A 16727-nucleotide genomic window follows, 5' to 3' on the forward strand; every position below is an offset into this window, starting at 1 on the left:
CTTCCTTCCTTCCTTCCTTCCTTCCTTCCTTCCTTCCTTCCTTCCTTTCTTCTACTTTAATCTACTTTGTGCTAGGCAATGAGCCAGGCTCAAAGATACAAATAAGTTACTCTGAGACAATGAATGAAATACTTTGAAGAACATGGCAATTATGTTCCTTAATGGGGTACCAGCTTGTCCTTAAAATCTGAAATAATTGGGGGGCTATACTTGGTTACACATTCAAACTTCAGACCTTTCTAATTTTTTTTTTAAAGATTTTATTTATTTATTTGACAGAGAGAGACACAGTGAGAGAGGGAACACAAGCAACAGGCAAAGGGAGAGGGAGAAGCAGGCTCCCCACTGAGCAGGGAGCCCGATGTGGGGCTCGATCCCAGGACCCTGGGATCACGACCTGGGCCGAAGGCAGATGCTTAACCAACTGAGCCACCCAGGCGCCCCAAGACTTTCCTAATTTTTAGAAATAATATTCCTCTCTGGTGGCGTCTAATTTAAAAGGCTCCTTTCCCACATTATTTTACTTAATCTCCACCAAAGTCCTTACTGAGTCAAAATATGCCTTCCAACTGTTAGAACCCCAGGTATGCCCTGCTCTCTGAGGTCATCTGAATGGCTATTTTTCCTCCCATTTAACAGCTAGCACATTCCTCTGAGATAGCCCTTCTTTGGGGATAACATTCCTAGGTCCTACAGCTGGGCCTCTGTGAAGATACAGTTTTGAACTACTGTGCCCCCTTAATCGCTCACTGCCAGACCCAGGACAGTTTGTGTTTTTCTTAAAAGGTAGTGTCCATATGTGAGTGAAAAATTCCAGATGTGTTGGACAAGGTCTAAATAGCTTTGGAGTGTTTCCTTCATGTTACTGTTAGCCTACTTCTTTTGAAGCTTAAAATCAAAGTTGGAGTTGACACAACACATTTCTGAAAAATAGTGAACTTCAGCTCAACTTAAATTTTAACTCCTTTTCAAATAAGTTTCAAAGAGAATAACAGCCTGTCCCCATAAGTGTTCGCATTAAAAAAAAAGATAAATCAATATATTTATTTAGGCATAGGACGTGTACCAAAGGACGGACATGTACCAAAGCAGGAGTGGGAAAGGGGGATTCTGAGAGGGAGAGTTTTAACCTTTTACTTTATAACCTTTTGTACTGTTTACATTTTAGGTGAAATAGTTAATAAAATAAAAAGTTGGTTATAATTTTATGCTTGGGGCACCTGAGTGGTACAGTTGGTTAAGTGTCCAGCTCTTGGTTTCAGCTCAGGCCATGATCTCAGGCTGGTGAGATTGAGCCCCACGTCGGGCTCTGCGCTGGATGTGGAGCTTGAGATTCTCTTTCTCCCTCTTATTCTGTCGCTCCCCCTGCTTGTGCTCTCTTGCTCTCTCTTTCTCTCTCTCAAATAAAATCTTTAAAAAAAAACATAATTTTATTCTTAGCTATACTTAGTCAATGAATAATCACATGACTTTTTGCATGAGCTACAGTTAATCTGAAAGTTTATTTTTCTGGAGCTGGGTTTTTTAACTTAAATGCAATACTTCAACTTATCTATATTAGATTTCATCTTATTTTATTCAACCTATTGAACCTGGGAAAAGCCTTTTGAATCTTGATTTTTTACTCTAACTCAAAGACCTAGCTTTCCCAGAATTACCTCATCTGCCAAATTAATAAATATACCATTTATGGTAATAATAATGGTGGTTAAACCTAATATTTTTAAGGGCTTAATATGTTCTGTGTACTGGGATAAGCATTTTACAGCAGTATCTAATTTACTCTTCAGAACAGTCCGTTGAGGTTGGTGTAATTATCCCCATTTATGGGTGATGAAACCAAAGTTAAGAAAAGAAAATTAACTTGTTCCCATTCACACATGTATTTAGTGGTAGAGCCAAGATTTGAAATTAAGCTCTCTCTGACTCAGAGCAAGTGTTCTTTTTTTTTTTTAAGTTGTGATAAAAAAAAAAGCACATAACATGAAATTCGCCCTCTTTTTTTTTAAAGTATAATTAACACACAGTGTTATATTAGTTTCATTTGTACAATATAATGATTCAACAACTCTATACATTACTCAGTGCTCATCTGAAATGTTTAAGGATACAGTACAGGATTGCTAACTATATGCTCATTGCAGAGTGGCTGTTCTTTTTCTTTTAGAGAGGCAGAGAGAGACACGGGCGGAGGGGAGGGGGAGTGGGAGAGGGCTTCACACCCAGCATGGAGTCTGATGCGGGGCTCGATCTCACGACCTTGAGATCATGCCCTGACCAGAAATCAAGAGTTGGATGCTTAACTGAGCCCCCCAGGCACCCGGCAGAGTGGCTGTTCTTAACCAGTGCGCTATCCATGTCATCAATGGAAGTGATAAACAGAACAGGGTCAAGGACAGAGACTTGTGCCAGAGTCCCTCCTCCAGTGTGACAGCAATCTGTGGACTCACATTCTTTGTGTATGTTTTACTGTCACTCAACCGTCTGAGATATCAAGGACTAATAACGCTTAAAATCGAGCTGTCCGATATGAGAGCCCCTCGCCCCAGAGAGCTACTGATAACTTGAAATGTGGCTAGTCCAAATTGAGATGTGCTGGAGGTATAAAATATACACACTGGGATTCCAAAGACAGTACGGGATAAAGAATTTAAGGTATCTCCTTAACAATTGTTCATGCTGATTGCATGTTATAAAATAATATTCTGGATATATTTGGTTAAATAAAATACCTCATTAAAATTAATTTCACCTATTTATTTTATTATGTGGCTACTAGAAAATTTGTACTTGCATACGAGGTTTGCATTTGTGGCTCACATTATATTTCTTTTTCTTGGGGGGAGGGAGGGGCAGAGGGAAAAGGAGAGAGAATCTTTTTTTTTTTTTAAGATTTTATTTATTTATTTGAGAGACAGAGAATGAGAGACAGAGAGCATGAGAGGGAGGAGGGTCAGAGGGAGAAGCAGACTCCCTGCCGAGCAGGGAGCCCGATGCGGGACTCGATCCCAGGACTCCAGGATCATGACCTGAGCCAAAGGCAGTCGCTCAACCAACTGAGCCACCCAGGCGCCCCAAGGAGAGAGAATCTTAAGCAGACCCCACACCCAGCACGGAGCCTGATATGGGGCTCGATCTCACAACCCTGAGATCATGACCTGAGCCGAAATCAAGAGTCAGATGCTTAACCAACTGAACCATTCAGGCGCCCCTCACATTATATTTCTATTGGACAGCACTGGCCTAAAGTATGTCTTGGACTCCGAAGGGCTTACAATTCAGATATACATATATGAAAAGGTTCAAAACAATAACAAGCATTATTGATTAATATAAATATCAAATCAGAGTGCTATAGACTCCAGGAGTTCACAAACGGGGACCATCACTAGAGAATGACCAAGGAGAGGGAGTTGAAATTCGCTGGACCTCTAAGGAGACAGGCTTTCTGGCACAGGGGACACCATGAGCCACACTGCAAGATGGACTGTGGGCCTGTGAGCAAGAGTGCGGGAGAAGATCTGAACAGAGCAAGTAATGGAGCCGAGGACCCTGCAGAGACCAGGTGGGATCACTGGCCGTGAAGCCTGGGATGGTGCTCTTGGACTTGCTTTTCAGCAGAGAGGAAGCATAGATATTGCTAGTGTGGGAATACTGAACTCTGTGGGCTGTTTTTCCACCAAAAGGTCTCCCATATTTATTACTGAACCAAACTACCAGTGCAGAAGCATAGAAACAAAGAGAAAAATCATTTTCCTAAGAAAACATGGCCAACTGTCCAGAGATGGTGATGTTTTCAGCTTGACATGATAAGATGCTAGTGACCTGGATATGGCACAGATACGTGTGCATCTCATGAGGGATTCCTTATAGACCCAGTGCAGTTCTTCTCCTTGGAATTGGACCTGATTCTGTTTTCGTTTGAACCCATGGGAGAACGGGACTGTTTCGTTTTTGTTTGTTGGCCACGAATCTCATGATCCTGAAAGTCCTGTGAGCAGCCCCAGGGAACAGAGCTGACCGCACACACCAAGACGGTGGAGAAAGGAAGAGAGCGAAATCTGGTTTTGAGTACTGACAAGGCAGAACTACAGAATGGACTGGTGGCAGAGGGGAGGAGCCGAGCCACTAAAACAAGGAAAGAGCAATTAAGAAGCTAAGGTTTTGGTCCATGCAGGAGTAAAAGCTGGCCCCTAGACCAAGGGTCTGGCTGTGAGGATAGAGAGGAGACAGGCATAAGAGATGTGATTTAAAAAAAGTAATAATGGGGCGCCTGGGTGGCTGAGTCGTTAGGTGTCAGCCTTCAGCTCAGGTCATGATCCCGGGGTCCTGGGATCGAGCCCTGCATCGGGCTCCCTGCTTCGCGGGAAGCCTGCTTCTCCCTCTCCCACTCCCCCTGCTTTTGTTCCCTCTCTTGCTGTGTCTCTCTCTGTCAAATAAATAAATAAAATATTTTTTTTAAAACCCCAACTTAAAAAAAAATTTTTTAATAAAAAAATTAAAAAGTAATAATAGCCAAAAAACCCCCCAAAAAACAAAAAAATAACCCCCCCCAAAACCCCCAAATCGAAACCAAAACCAAAACCCATAGGATTTGATGACTGGCTGTGTATAGTTGAAAATTATCCTCAGAGGCTACATACACACGCTTTCTTTTTCATCCTGAATAAATGAGAGTTGAGAGAATAACGATCGTGGTCACTGGGACGGTCACACACAATAAACGCTGTTCAGTTGACAAGATTCAACTTGAAACAAGCCTTTCAGAAGCTCCCTTAATAACAGCCAGCATTTCCAAGAACACTTTGGTTGGAGCATTTCCTTGCAGATAACAGCTTAACTGAAACGCCAAATCGTGGATTTTCCCCACTTGGCATTGCTCAGTGTTCAAATGAATATCAAATAATGGGGTTAAAATTCACTGGACAGAGTGGCGGAAGACTGAAAACTCCCAGCACCCATTGGCCTGGAATCCGCACAAAGAGCAAAGGGGAATTGGCGTGTAAATAGAATCGGAGCATCAGACAGAGTTTAGACAAAGTCATCAGTGTCCAGAGAGGCAGAGTGAAAACGAACTGGGCTTTATTCAACTCTGCAAGTTAACCAAACTGAATGGCAAAGAGCGGTGTGGTCCTTTTCTTATCCTTCTGCTGGGAAGTTTAGTACCAGAGTTTAACTTAACTGGTTAAATGGATTTATGCGCTCACTGAAGGCAAATTTACTAATAGGAAATTGAAAATAACTTTCTAAATAATGGCTTATCTGTCATCTATCCTAGATATCTATACTTACCAGGTGCTAGCCACTGTGTTTATGTGATGAGAATATAAGCAAATGGTTTCTCCCCTCAAGAAGCACGGGAGGCCAGCCCAAAGCTCAGAAGTGAAATAGAAATACTTGGTCCTCGGATTGAAGTGGGAGTAAATGAAGCCCAGTTGGCTGGGGGCAATGGTAAGTCACTGAAGGCTCAGGCAGGGGGGGTGACAGGATCCAGTGTTAGGGTCCATCCTCATTATTCACGGGTTCTGTGTTTGTAGATACTGGATTTGTGATTTGCCTACTTGCTGAAATTTACTTGTGACCTCAAAATCAATATTTGCAGCACTTTCACGGTCATTGGTGGATATGTACAAAGAGGTGAAAGTTTTGAGTCTCCCCATGCACACGTTCCCAGCTGTGGTCAAACAAGGTGACACACTCTGCCTTCTTGTTTCAGCTCACGCTGTAAACAAGGGTCCTTTCTGTGGGCTATTTCGTGTCACAGTTTTTGCATTTCTTGTGCTTTCCGTTTGTGATTCCATTGTTTAAAATGGCCCCCAAGCTTAGTGCCAAAGTACTGGCTAGTGCTTCTCGGTGCAGGAAGGCTGTGATGTGCTGTATGGAGACTCTGACTGTGTTAGCAGGAGTCGCCGTGCTGGTGGCTGGGAGTTCAGTGTCAACGAACCAGCGATATATATCAAGTAAGGCGTCTTTAAACTGAAACACCCACAAAGCCAGGTTATGCATTAATGGGTTGATGGAAATGTGACCAGAGGCTCTCAGGAACCTCATCCCGTGTCTCCCCTTAGAAGTAATGATTCTGCATTCACTAATTCAGTGTCTCTGGCAACTTGGTAGAATATCATGAATAACAAAAACCGAGTGTATTTTGGAAAGATCCTTTTGGCAGAGTTGTAGGCAGCGGATTCAAGTGTTTTTTATTTGCCATCCTTGAACCTAGTTAGACTATCGTAGCACTTCATCTGAAATCATGGGGGCCTAGACCAAAGTAATAGCAGGGAGGCTCCATTCATTCATTCATTCGGTAACTAGGTAGCCATCTCTTGAGCACCTATTCTATGGGGGATACAGCCGAGCACAAGGCAGGTGAGACTTAATCATGAAGCTTACTCGGGAGGGTGGAGAGATATCAATGATCAGGTCTGAGAGAAGAGAGAGAAGAGGTCAAGGGTGAGCCTGGAGTTCCATTTCCAGCAGCAGGGTGAATGGTGCTGTTTCTTTCAGAGAGAAGGAACGTTAAGGACACAACGAAGAAGTCAGTTGGATACATATTGAGTTTTGAGGTAATGGAGGAATCCATTTCCACTTCCAATCAGAAGTCCAGTGGCAGGTAAATATATGGGCCTGGAGGTCGAGAAAGCAGTCCCTCTTCCTGCCCCTCCCAAGATGGACTCCAGGCAAAACTATGAAGCAGAAGACCTCTCACTGCTTCCCTTATCCTTGGAACCTGCTGGAGGAGCATTGCAGAGATGCTGTACCTCTGGGCGTCAGTTTATCTTGTTAACTACTGCTCCTGGGGAAACAAGTGACCCGGGAGAGTTGAATTTATTAATTGCTTGTATATAAGCCTCATCTCTGCTACCAGTTTTAAGCTGCTTGGTGGTATAAGTTGTCCTTTGCTCCACTTATTTGAATCATCCCCAGCATCCAGCATGGTGCAAAGCACTCAGTAGCTAGTGGGAAAAAATTTGTAGAATCAGGGGATGCCTGGGTGGCTCAGTCGGTTAGGCGTCTGCCTTCAGCTCAGGTCATGATCCTGGGGTCCTGGGATCGAGCCCCACGTGGGGCTCCCTGCTTAGCGGGAAGCCTGCTTCTCCTTGTCCCTCCTGCTCCCCCTGCTTGTGCTCTCTCTTTCTCTCTATCTCTCTCTGTCAAATAAATAGAATCTTAAAAAAAAAAAAAAAACCCTTAAAAAAAAAAAAGATTTGTAGAGTCAATCCTAAAGGTGGGAAATTCAAAGCAGATAAGAAGGAAAGGTGATGTCAAGGCAGGTAGAATGGGGAAGAGATGCTTTAGTGACTAGTGGGACTTTTCTTTATCCCTTAAATTGTACGCACTAGGCCACTACTGATTTTTATCAGGAAGCAGGGACTTTGATAACTTGTTCTCTACTGTATCCCCAGGGCCAAATGAAAACCTGACATGTAGTGGGCATTCGATAATTCTTTGTTGAATGAATCGTCCCCTCGATTTGGCTCTGTAACTCCCACAGGTTTTATAAGAGATACAAAGAACCTTACGTGTCAGTTCTGCACTCGCTGAATTTCTAATCTAGAACAGGAGCAATCTCTTTTAGGATATGAAGGCTGTAGCTTCAGAAAATTTGTTGGAGGACTTCTGACCGAGGCCATAGGGGGGTCACTGGTGCCTGGGGGTCACGTCCAGCCCTAAACAGTTAGAAAACTGAATGAACCCTAGGAACCGGATGTTTTCAGAGGGCCGTGCAGAGTGGTCCCGAAATCTACATGGGGCTACCTGGAAGTCGGCTGAACACCTAGCTGTGCATGCATGGGGTGTGACACCAGGGAACCACTACGGAGGAGCTGTCTGCTGAGCAATTGTCAGAGCTGCCACAGGGCCAGGAGACGCTGCGTTCCCACCGGCTGGAGGGGAGAGACCCGCATGACACTACGTAGCCGGCTCAGAAACCAGAGGCTCACTTCTTAGTTGTAGGACTCTACTAGGTCTAGGTAAAGTCATTTGTCTTATTTAAATTAACCAAATTGGGCGCCTGGGTGGCTCAGTTGGTTAGGCGACTGCCTTCGGCTCAGGTCATGATCCTGGAGTCACGGGATCGAGTCCCGCATCGGGCTCCCTGCTCGGCAGGGAGTCTGCTTCTCCCTCTGACCCTCCCCCTTCTCATGTGCTTGCTCTCTCTCATTCTCTCTCTCTCAAATAAATAAATAAAATCTTTAAAAAAAAATTAATTAATTAATTAATTAACCAAATTTCCAAGAATTGGCTTTCTTCTCTTAGGACCATGAAAACTCCTATTTTTCTTTCTTTCTTTTTTTTTCTTCATTTTTAAATTTTTTTTTAAGGAAACTCTATGCCCAATATGGGGCTGGATCGTACAACCCTGAGATCAAGAGCTGCACACTCCACCCAGTGAGCTAGCCAGGCGCCCCCTATTTCTATTTTTCTTAATGTTTAAATATACAGCTTCACTATTTTTCTACATGCTTAGATCCCCCAGAGACACCCTGATCCCATCGGTTTGAAACTTAGTTAGCAGTTTATGCATTTTATTAGGAAAATGTATAAAATTAGAGCAACATCAAAAGAAGATTAATTTTAATTTCTATTTGTGCAGCATGACATCCTTTCTTTTTTAAAATATATAACATCTAATACAAGTTAAATAAAATTAAATGTTATTTTTTAAAGTATAAATGATATAACCTATAGAAGAAAACATTTGGAAGAAAAGAAAGTTGTCCTATAATCCCACCACTCACAGATAACCACTCTTTGTACTTTTTAATGAACACTTTCTCATACATTATCTCATTTGGTCATCACAACAACCGATTAAGCAGTCAGGGTGCATATTATCCGCATTTTATGGATGAAATTAAGTGGTTTGCCTGAGGACATGGCTTAATGGGCAGGAAGCCAGATCTGGGCTCAGATATTCTGACTGTAGATGCTTCTAGGCTCTGGGAGCTACACTTCCCAAGGAACTGCTCCCAGTCTTCACTTAGCTTTTCCAACAAAGTGAGAAACAGGCCACGAAAACAGTTCAACCGTAACAGCAAATAAACTTTTTTTAGGCTTAAATAGGTAAGAGAAACCTTTTGGGAAAACAAAGAGAAATGCATTCAGAAGAAGTCATCTTTCCTTGAGTCAAAGGAAGAGGTTGGATTTCATTTCACTTTTGGGTAGTAGATTTTAAGAGGACATCGTAATTTACATGCCACACGCTGACCAAGTAGATTTCCAATGGGTGAGAGAGCAAGGTGGCCCAGATCAAGAATTACACTGGGATCATTTCAGGATGCACCTAAGGAAATGGGGGAGGGGGACACCTGAAATTTAAATTGTCATTTTGGGGGTGCTTGGGTGGCTCAGTCAGTTAAGCGTCTGCCTTCGGCTCAGGTCATGATCCCAGGGTCCCAGGATGGAGCCCCGTGTCAGGCTCCCTGCTCAGTGGGGAGCCTGCTTCTCCCTCTGCCCGCCACAACACTCCCCCTCACTGCCCCGCCTTGTGTTCTCTCTTGCTATCTCTCTCAAATAAATAAATAAAATCTTTTAAAAATAAATAAATAAATCATCTTTTTGTAAATCTAAGAAGAATATAGAATTCTCTTTCTCAAATCTGTTGGGTTTTTTTAAACCTGATTCCTCAGTGAGTCTACCCTTTTTTTTTTTAATTTTAATTTTTTTATTTAAATGCAATTCAAATCTCATCAAGGTTTCTGTTGAGGGTAGAGGGCTCTGTTCCCAAAGCATTCTAAAATTATGGACTACCCAAAATGCATATTTACTCTCCATGTGTATATTAGCCCTCTTATCTCAAGCTACCTGGAAAGCCCTGGTGAGCACAGGGAATTCTACCATCTGGGCAGATTTTGCCACTGACAAGAGACCATGTTCCAGAGGTAAAGTGAGTGTGTTACAGGATAATTTCCTGCTTCAGTCTGAGGATATGGCCCATCAACCAATAAGATTAAGTCTGCATTTTTTTTAAAAAAAGATTTTACTTATTTATTTACTTGACACAGAGAGAGAGAGAGAGAGCACAAGCAGGGGGAGGGGCAAAGGGAGAAGGAGATGCAGACTCCCTGCTGAGCATGGAGCCTGACACGGGGCTTGATCCCAGGACCCTGAGATCATAACCTGAGCCCAAGGCAGACGCTTAACTGACTGAGCCACGCAGGCACCCCAAGTCTGCATTTTTCTAAAGTTTCTGATAAATCCATTCATGAACAGAAGTTAGATAGTTATGAATTTCCCCTTCTTCTGCAGTAGAAGAGTACCGGGGTCCTATGTATTACAATGATGAATAGAAATATGTAAGGGAGGAAGAAACAGGATTTCATAGGAGAAATGTTGTATATTTTCAATGAGTAACAAAGATCGTCCAGCAGGGGAAACCATCAAATTTAAAGGAGACCCTAAAACCAGGTTGGCAGAACAAACCTGGAGACATGCTTCCCAATTGTAAAATCTACTACAAAGCTCCACTAAACGCGTAAAGAAAGACATAGAGACCAATGAAACAGAATGGAGAATGCAGAAATAAACCCTCATGTTCACGGTCAATTGATTTTTCCACAAGGGTGCCAAGACTGTTCAACAAAGAAAGAACAGTCTCCTTAACAAATGGTGCTGGGGGGGCGCCTGGTGGCTCAGTCGTCAGGCGTCTGCCTTCGGCTCAGGTCATGACCCCGGGGTCCTGGGATCGAGCCCCACATCGGGCTCCCTACTCAGTGGGGAGCCTGCTTCTCCCTCTCCCACTCCCCCTGCTTGTGTTCCCTCTCTCGCTGTGTCTCTCTCTGTCAAATAAATAAAATTTTTTAAAAAGATTTTATTTATTTATTTGAGAGAGAGAATGAGAGAAAGAGAGAGCATGAGAAGGGGGAGGGTCAGAGGGAGAAGCAGACTCCCCGCCGAGCAGGGAGCCCAATGCGGGACTCGATCCCGGGACCCCAGGATCATGACCCGAGCCGAAGGCAGTGGCTTAACCAACTGAGCCACCCAGGCGCCCTAAATAAATAAAATCTTTAAAAAAAAAAAGCAGACAATGACAAGTGTTGGCAAAAATGTAGAGAAATTGGAGCCCTCAAACATTGCTGATGAGAATGTAAAATGGGTCAGTCACTGGATCAAGAGAGACTGTAGTAAGTTCTTGGTGTCTCATGATCCCCATGAAGTTGAATCTCATATACAGATATGTAGACAGGTTTATGATAATTAGGAAGGCCAAGGTGGGGGATTGTTGAAGGGCTATCTGAACTCATGAAAGGCCCGTTCATGTTTATCCTCCCCGGGAGAGATTCCGTTATCTTGGTTAAGTCATTTAGGGGCGTGGTGATTCCAGAGGGGCTGGAAGCCATTGTCTGTGGCAAGCAGTGAGACCCAGGAATCCCGTTAATTGTCTCTTAGTTACTGGCCTGGGAAAGTTTTGAAGGTGCTGGAGTATGTCAGAAGTTAAGGGATTTGCCTCCTCAGGATAAAGCATGTCCTAGGAAATGAACGTGACTTTGACAAAATTGTAACTTCTCTTTGGAAACCTATGTCCTTTCTGAGGAGGGTGGAACAGAGAGGTAGCTGGAATCAGCCTTGGATCTCACCTCATCTTTAGAACACAGCCAAAGCTCATCGTATATTGGGTTAGCGTAGAATCACAGGGAAGTGGAGAGTCCTTAGAGCCCTGGTTGGAGATGATTGAAAAGGAGGAGGCATACTGTCCAGGCATACTGTTAATTCCCCAGGGGCATGTAAATGGCTTTTGACTGCTTTGATCTAAAGGGACACTGAGGGAAGCAGATGCCCCTCAGCAGCTGTTAAATATGTGGCCCACAGGAGACGGCGATATGAAATTGGATTTGGGTTTGGTACTACAGCAAGGCAAGGAATGTCTATCCCATTTGTGGTCCTCAAGTCCTGAATACGTCTATATCTTTGCTCATTGGACTTTTCGACCGGAAAGGTAGGAGTGTTACATGGACTGGTACAAGCCACGGATGACAAGTATTTTCTTTTTTCTTTTTTTTTTTTTTTAAAGATTTTATTCATTTATTTGAGACAGAGAGAATGAGAGAGAGAGAGCACATGAGAGGGGGGAGGGTCAGAGGGAAAAGCAGGCTCCCTGCCGAGCAGGGAGCCCGATGCGGGACTCGATCCCGGGACTCCAGGATCATGACCTGAGCCGAAGGCAGTCGCTTAACCAACTGAGCCACCCAGGCGCCCTGACAAGTATTTTCTTTGTGAGGCCTTCAACAATGGGGTTTCGTCCTTCTTGAGCTTCTGGTTTAACAGAATACTGCAGAGTTTGGATAGAGACGTAGATAAATTACTCTCAACCTTACCATTTTTGCCCCCAAATCCTGCCTGTATCGAAACATTTTTTTGTATCTCCTTGACCAATGTGGATTCAGATACCAGAGTAAGAGTAAATCAACGTGCAAATTAGCTGTGGTCTCACTGTGAATAGGGGCGTTTTCAGGGATTTCAAGGAAGAGAGTTTCAGGAGAACAGTGAACCTACTGTTTGTATACTGGCTCAGTAAACCCCTCCCCATCAAGTTAGTGCTGCTGTGTCAGGAGGAGGAAGGACTGCTCCTAGGTTAAAGGTCCGAGGACAACTGTTACTGGCCTTGGGAATGTCTGAGGATTATTCAGGGATACCCACCATCTGACTTTTGTAAATTCATGAATCTATTCTGAGCCTTACTGTTTCTTTTAAAGCGTTCAGCAAGGACCTGGAGGTCTGGCAACGGGCTCTTTCCCACTCTAGCTTTTGCTTGTATATTAAATCCCCTATTTCTGGATTAAGGCCATTTCCGAAAGTGAGGAGAGAGCTGGAGTCACATCTGCTGACGGATCTACTTCCAAATGCTGCCTAACGGTGTGAAAGAGCCTGTTGTTGCAGTCGCCAAGGGGCTCGTCCTCTCTTCGCCTAAGGACTGACTCAGAGCCCGATGTGTTTTCACAGGAAAGATCTGGGGATAGCTTCCAAAAGAGCTTGGCCAACATCTACAACTTGTCTAAATCCCTCTGGTCTCCTCCACCATCTTAAGCCACACAGGTCTTCTCATACTGGCCTTTGCAACCCAATCGTTTTTGCCATGGAGGTTCCTACTAACATATGAACAGACTGGGATAGACCTGCGAGGCGTAGATTACATGTCCGGAGACTATTCTAAACTCCTCTGTAAATTTCCCTCCATCCTGTCTAATTTCTCCAAAGGCTTTGGAAAGACTTTGACAATGGCTCTCAGCTCAGGCAAAGAACAGGGCTTAAAACCAGGCGTAAAGGATTTTCTCTGTGTCGAGGAAGATTTAACGTGAAAAGATAACTGAACTTTAAAGTTTCTGGTGGTTCAGGAGGGAGGGAAGCAGGCCAATCAGGGGAGAAGGAGGGGCAGAGGGGGATGGAGAACAGAATGGAGAGAGGAATAGTAAGAATAAAGGCTATTCCATTTGAGTGGTGATTAGGGGATTCAAAAGAGAGACACAGTTTTATATTTTTCACATTTTTCTTTGCTGTGGCCAAAGAATATTTTAAGGAAGCAGTTTTAAAACCCAAATTTCGGGGCACCTGGGTGGCTCAGTTGGTTGGGCATCCAACTCTTGATTTCAGCTCAGGTCAAGATCTCAGGGTCATGAAGTCGAGCCCTGTGTCAGGCTCTGCGAGTGTTGAGTATGGACCCTGCTTAAGATTCTCCTTCTCACATTAAGGACGGCACGTGATGCAATGAGCACTGGGTATTATATAAGACTGATGAATCACTGACCTTTACCTCTGAAACCAATAATACATTATATGTTAATTTAAATTAAAAAAAAAAACTTAAAAAATAATTGGGCAAATGGTGTTATAGTTTCTTTTATTAATCACCAATTTAGGAATGCCTGGGTGGCTCAGTCCGTTAAGCACCTGCCTTTGGCTCAGGTCATGATCCCAGGGTCATGGGATAGAGTCCAGCATCGGGCTTCTTGCTCAGTGGGGAGCCTGCTTCTCCCTCTGCCCGCCAGTTCCACTGCTTGTGCTCTCTCTCCCACTCTCTCTCTGAAAAATAAATAAATAAAATCTTAAAAAAATCATCAATTTAGTAACCAAGAAAATATTATTATTATTACTTACTTCTAAAATGTAACAAGAGAATCATTTCGTATATTCAGTCACATATATTCATTTTGGGTATAAAAATATTTTCTAGAGGAGGGAAAAATGATTACTGTGACTTTTAAAACTCCAATAATGATTATGACTTGTCTGATCTTTAAACAAATTATTATAATAAATATAAACGGAAAGTTATTCACTGTTATAATATTGGATTCATTACAAAATGTATATTTCACTTTTTCTATGCTTAAAAATCAAAGAGCATTGTAGAAAAAAATAAAAATAAAAATCAGAATCCTATCTAGATTCAAAAACAAAAAAAGATTCTCCCTCTCTCTCACTCTGCCCCTCCCCCCCCGCTCTCGTGCTCTCTCTCTCTCTCTCTCTCTAAAAAAAACAAAAATTTCTTTCAGATGCTCTCTCATACCAATAAAAAAAAAAAGCAGAACACTGGATATTTGGAAATGTTTCCTTTTTGTTCTAAGGTAACTCTCAAATGATTCTGTGGCTATCAGAAGTTCCCTAAAGTAGCTACTGTAATGCTCACTTATCTTTGGTGAAGCGATGCCATTTAGAAAGCTAAGTACACGAATGTGAGTTATAGCATAAATACAGATATGGCCTAAAGGAGATGGACACATAGATGGAGTCCAGTAGAGTCCTGGAACAGTTGGTCCAAAGTACCACTTACACGTCTGTGTCATAGCTTCCCCAAGCGACTGGCCGAGCTATAAAACCATGAACCCAGTGGACTTGCAGTTCCCAGAGGGTGGAAGATTTGGAGAGGAGATCTGTCCCAGAACCAGACTGTCATGGAGAAAACAAGGTAAGACTGGGGAAAGTTCTCATAAGGATTTTTTTTTAAACAGCGTTATTGTCGCTGGTGTAGATTAGATATTATAAAATCTATCCATCGTAAATGTACAATTTGATAGGTTTTAGTAAATTTGCAGAATTGCACAGGCCTCTATGCAATCCAATTGTAGAACATTTCATCACTCCAAAAAGTAACTCCTTGTCCATTTGCAGTCACTTCCTGTCTCCACTCCCAGCCCTAGGCAACCATTAATTTACCTTCTGTCTCTGTGCATGTGTCTAGTCTGGACATTTCATGTAAATGGAATCATACAATATATATGATCTTTTGTGTCTGATGTCTTTCACTTGGCATAATGTTTTCGAGTTTCATTTCATAAGATTTTGATGAGTGACCAAGGACAGTTTGTCCAAAGAATGCTGACCTAAGATGAAAACCTCTGAATTTCTCAGTCCCCAGGGCTGGCTTGAGAAATTGACTTATTGGGGCATATCCTCCCTTTGAATTTTCTTCTTATAGACATGTAATAAACATGAAAGAGACAAATAGCAGCATTATTAGTGATAAGGCAGATTTCCACCAAGGTTAAGGTTTTTCCAAAGCTGATCAGATAACCAAAGATTACTTCTAAAAAGGTTTTTTGTTTTTGTTTTTGTTTTTACTTACAGGAAACAAAACAAACTCAGTATTTGTGAAGCTCAACAAAGAGAAATCAGAGCCAATATTACCCTGACACATAATAAAGGCTAAATAAATGTTGGCTATTATCATTCATTCATTCATTCAACATATACTGAATGCCTGTCATATATAAGGCTCAGTACCTAGGAATTAGCGATACAAAGCATAAAATTAGTTTTCGTAAGAAAAGGGAAAGAGGTAAGTAAACAAAAGAATGCAGTTGAGTGTGATCAGTGCTATGATAGAAGGAAGCTCTAGAAATAGGAGGAGACCTCTGGAGGAACCAGAGGTTTCCTGGAAGGATGAGTCCTAAGCTGGATTGTAAAGATGGAGAAGGTGAGAAAGAGAGAAGGAGGAGGCATGAGGTCAGGTGGTGGGAGCATTTTGCTTACATAAAGGAACAGTGAGCAGAGAAAGCCTGGCTCATCTGGAAGTGCCAGAGAGTTCAGCATGGTGGAAAGGAAGAAGGTTGGATGAGCAGGGTCAAGAGACGGGATCAGAGAGATAAGAGAGCTGACCAGGTGTGCCACACCAAGGAAATTGAAGGTCAATGAAATATTGTAATCAGAGCAATTAGATGATCAGATGTCTGAGTACTATATTCCAGGCACTGTACTAACTACTTTATATGTGTTATCTTATTTAAGTTACTTAATAACACCCCAAAGTTAGGCATTTTCCCTATTTTACAGATGAGAAAACCGAGACTTGTAGAGACTGAGCACCTTGCCCAAAGTCACAGTTATTAAGTGGCAAGTACTGAAATTTGAATCTAGACCTTCTGGAGCCCAAATCATGTTACTGTTTCTCTTTCATCCATGATATTCACCATGATCTTACCCTGCACCCATTAGTTTTTCAGGACTCCATGGGGGAACACTTGCAGGCAGAGTCCAGGATGGTAGGAATGAGGAAGGAGAGACTGAGGTGTCCTAGAGAGGTCCTAAGGAAGTAGAATATGCAGGAATTGGTAAATCGAATGGGAGGGCAGCTGGATTGATAATGGTGCCATTTGACCAGCAGGGATTAGAGAGAAGGAGGAGCAGGATTTAGTGCAAGGTAATGGTTTCTGTTTGGGTCAAGTGGAGTTCAAGTTACGTGTAGGGAAATTAAGTTTAAAGTGTAGAAAGTGTAGTACTCAGAATTCTGTCTC

The 16727-nt window shown here is 42.7% G+C and overlaps 1 long non-coding RNA gene across 1 annotated transcript in view; it reads left to right on the forward strand.

Annotated features, from left to right (window-relative positions):
• The window catches only part of LOC118012900, a 21859-nt gene extending 6216 nt beyond the window's left edge, over positions 1-15643 (forward strand). Inside the window, exons 3-4 of the long non-coding RNA XR_004679854.1 lie at positions 14783-14902; positions 15562-15643. This is a non-coding gene — a long non-coding RNA (uncharacterized LOC118012900). The remainder of the gene's footprint in view (positions 1-14782; positions 14903-15561) is intronic.
• Positions 15644-16727: the final 1084 nt, after the last annotated feature.

This window comes from Mirounga leonina, unplaced genomic scaffold (assembly GCF_011800145.1).
Source record: "Mirounga leonina isolate KUSES-001 unplaced genomic scaffold, KU_Mleo_1.0 Mir_152, whole genome shotgun sequence".
Lineage (NCBI taxonomy): Eukaryota > Metazoa > Chordata > Mammalia > Carnivora > Phocidae > Mirounga > Mirounga leonina.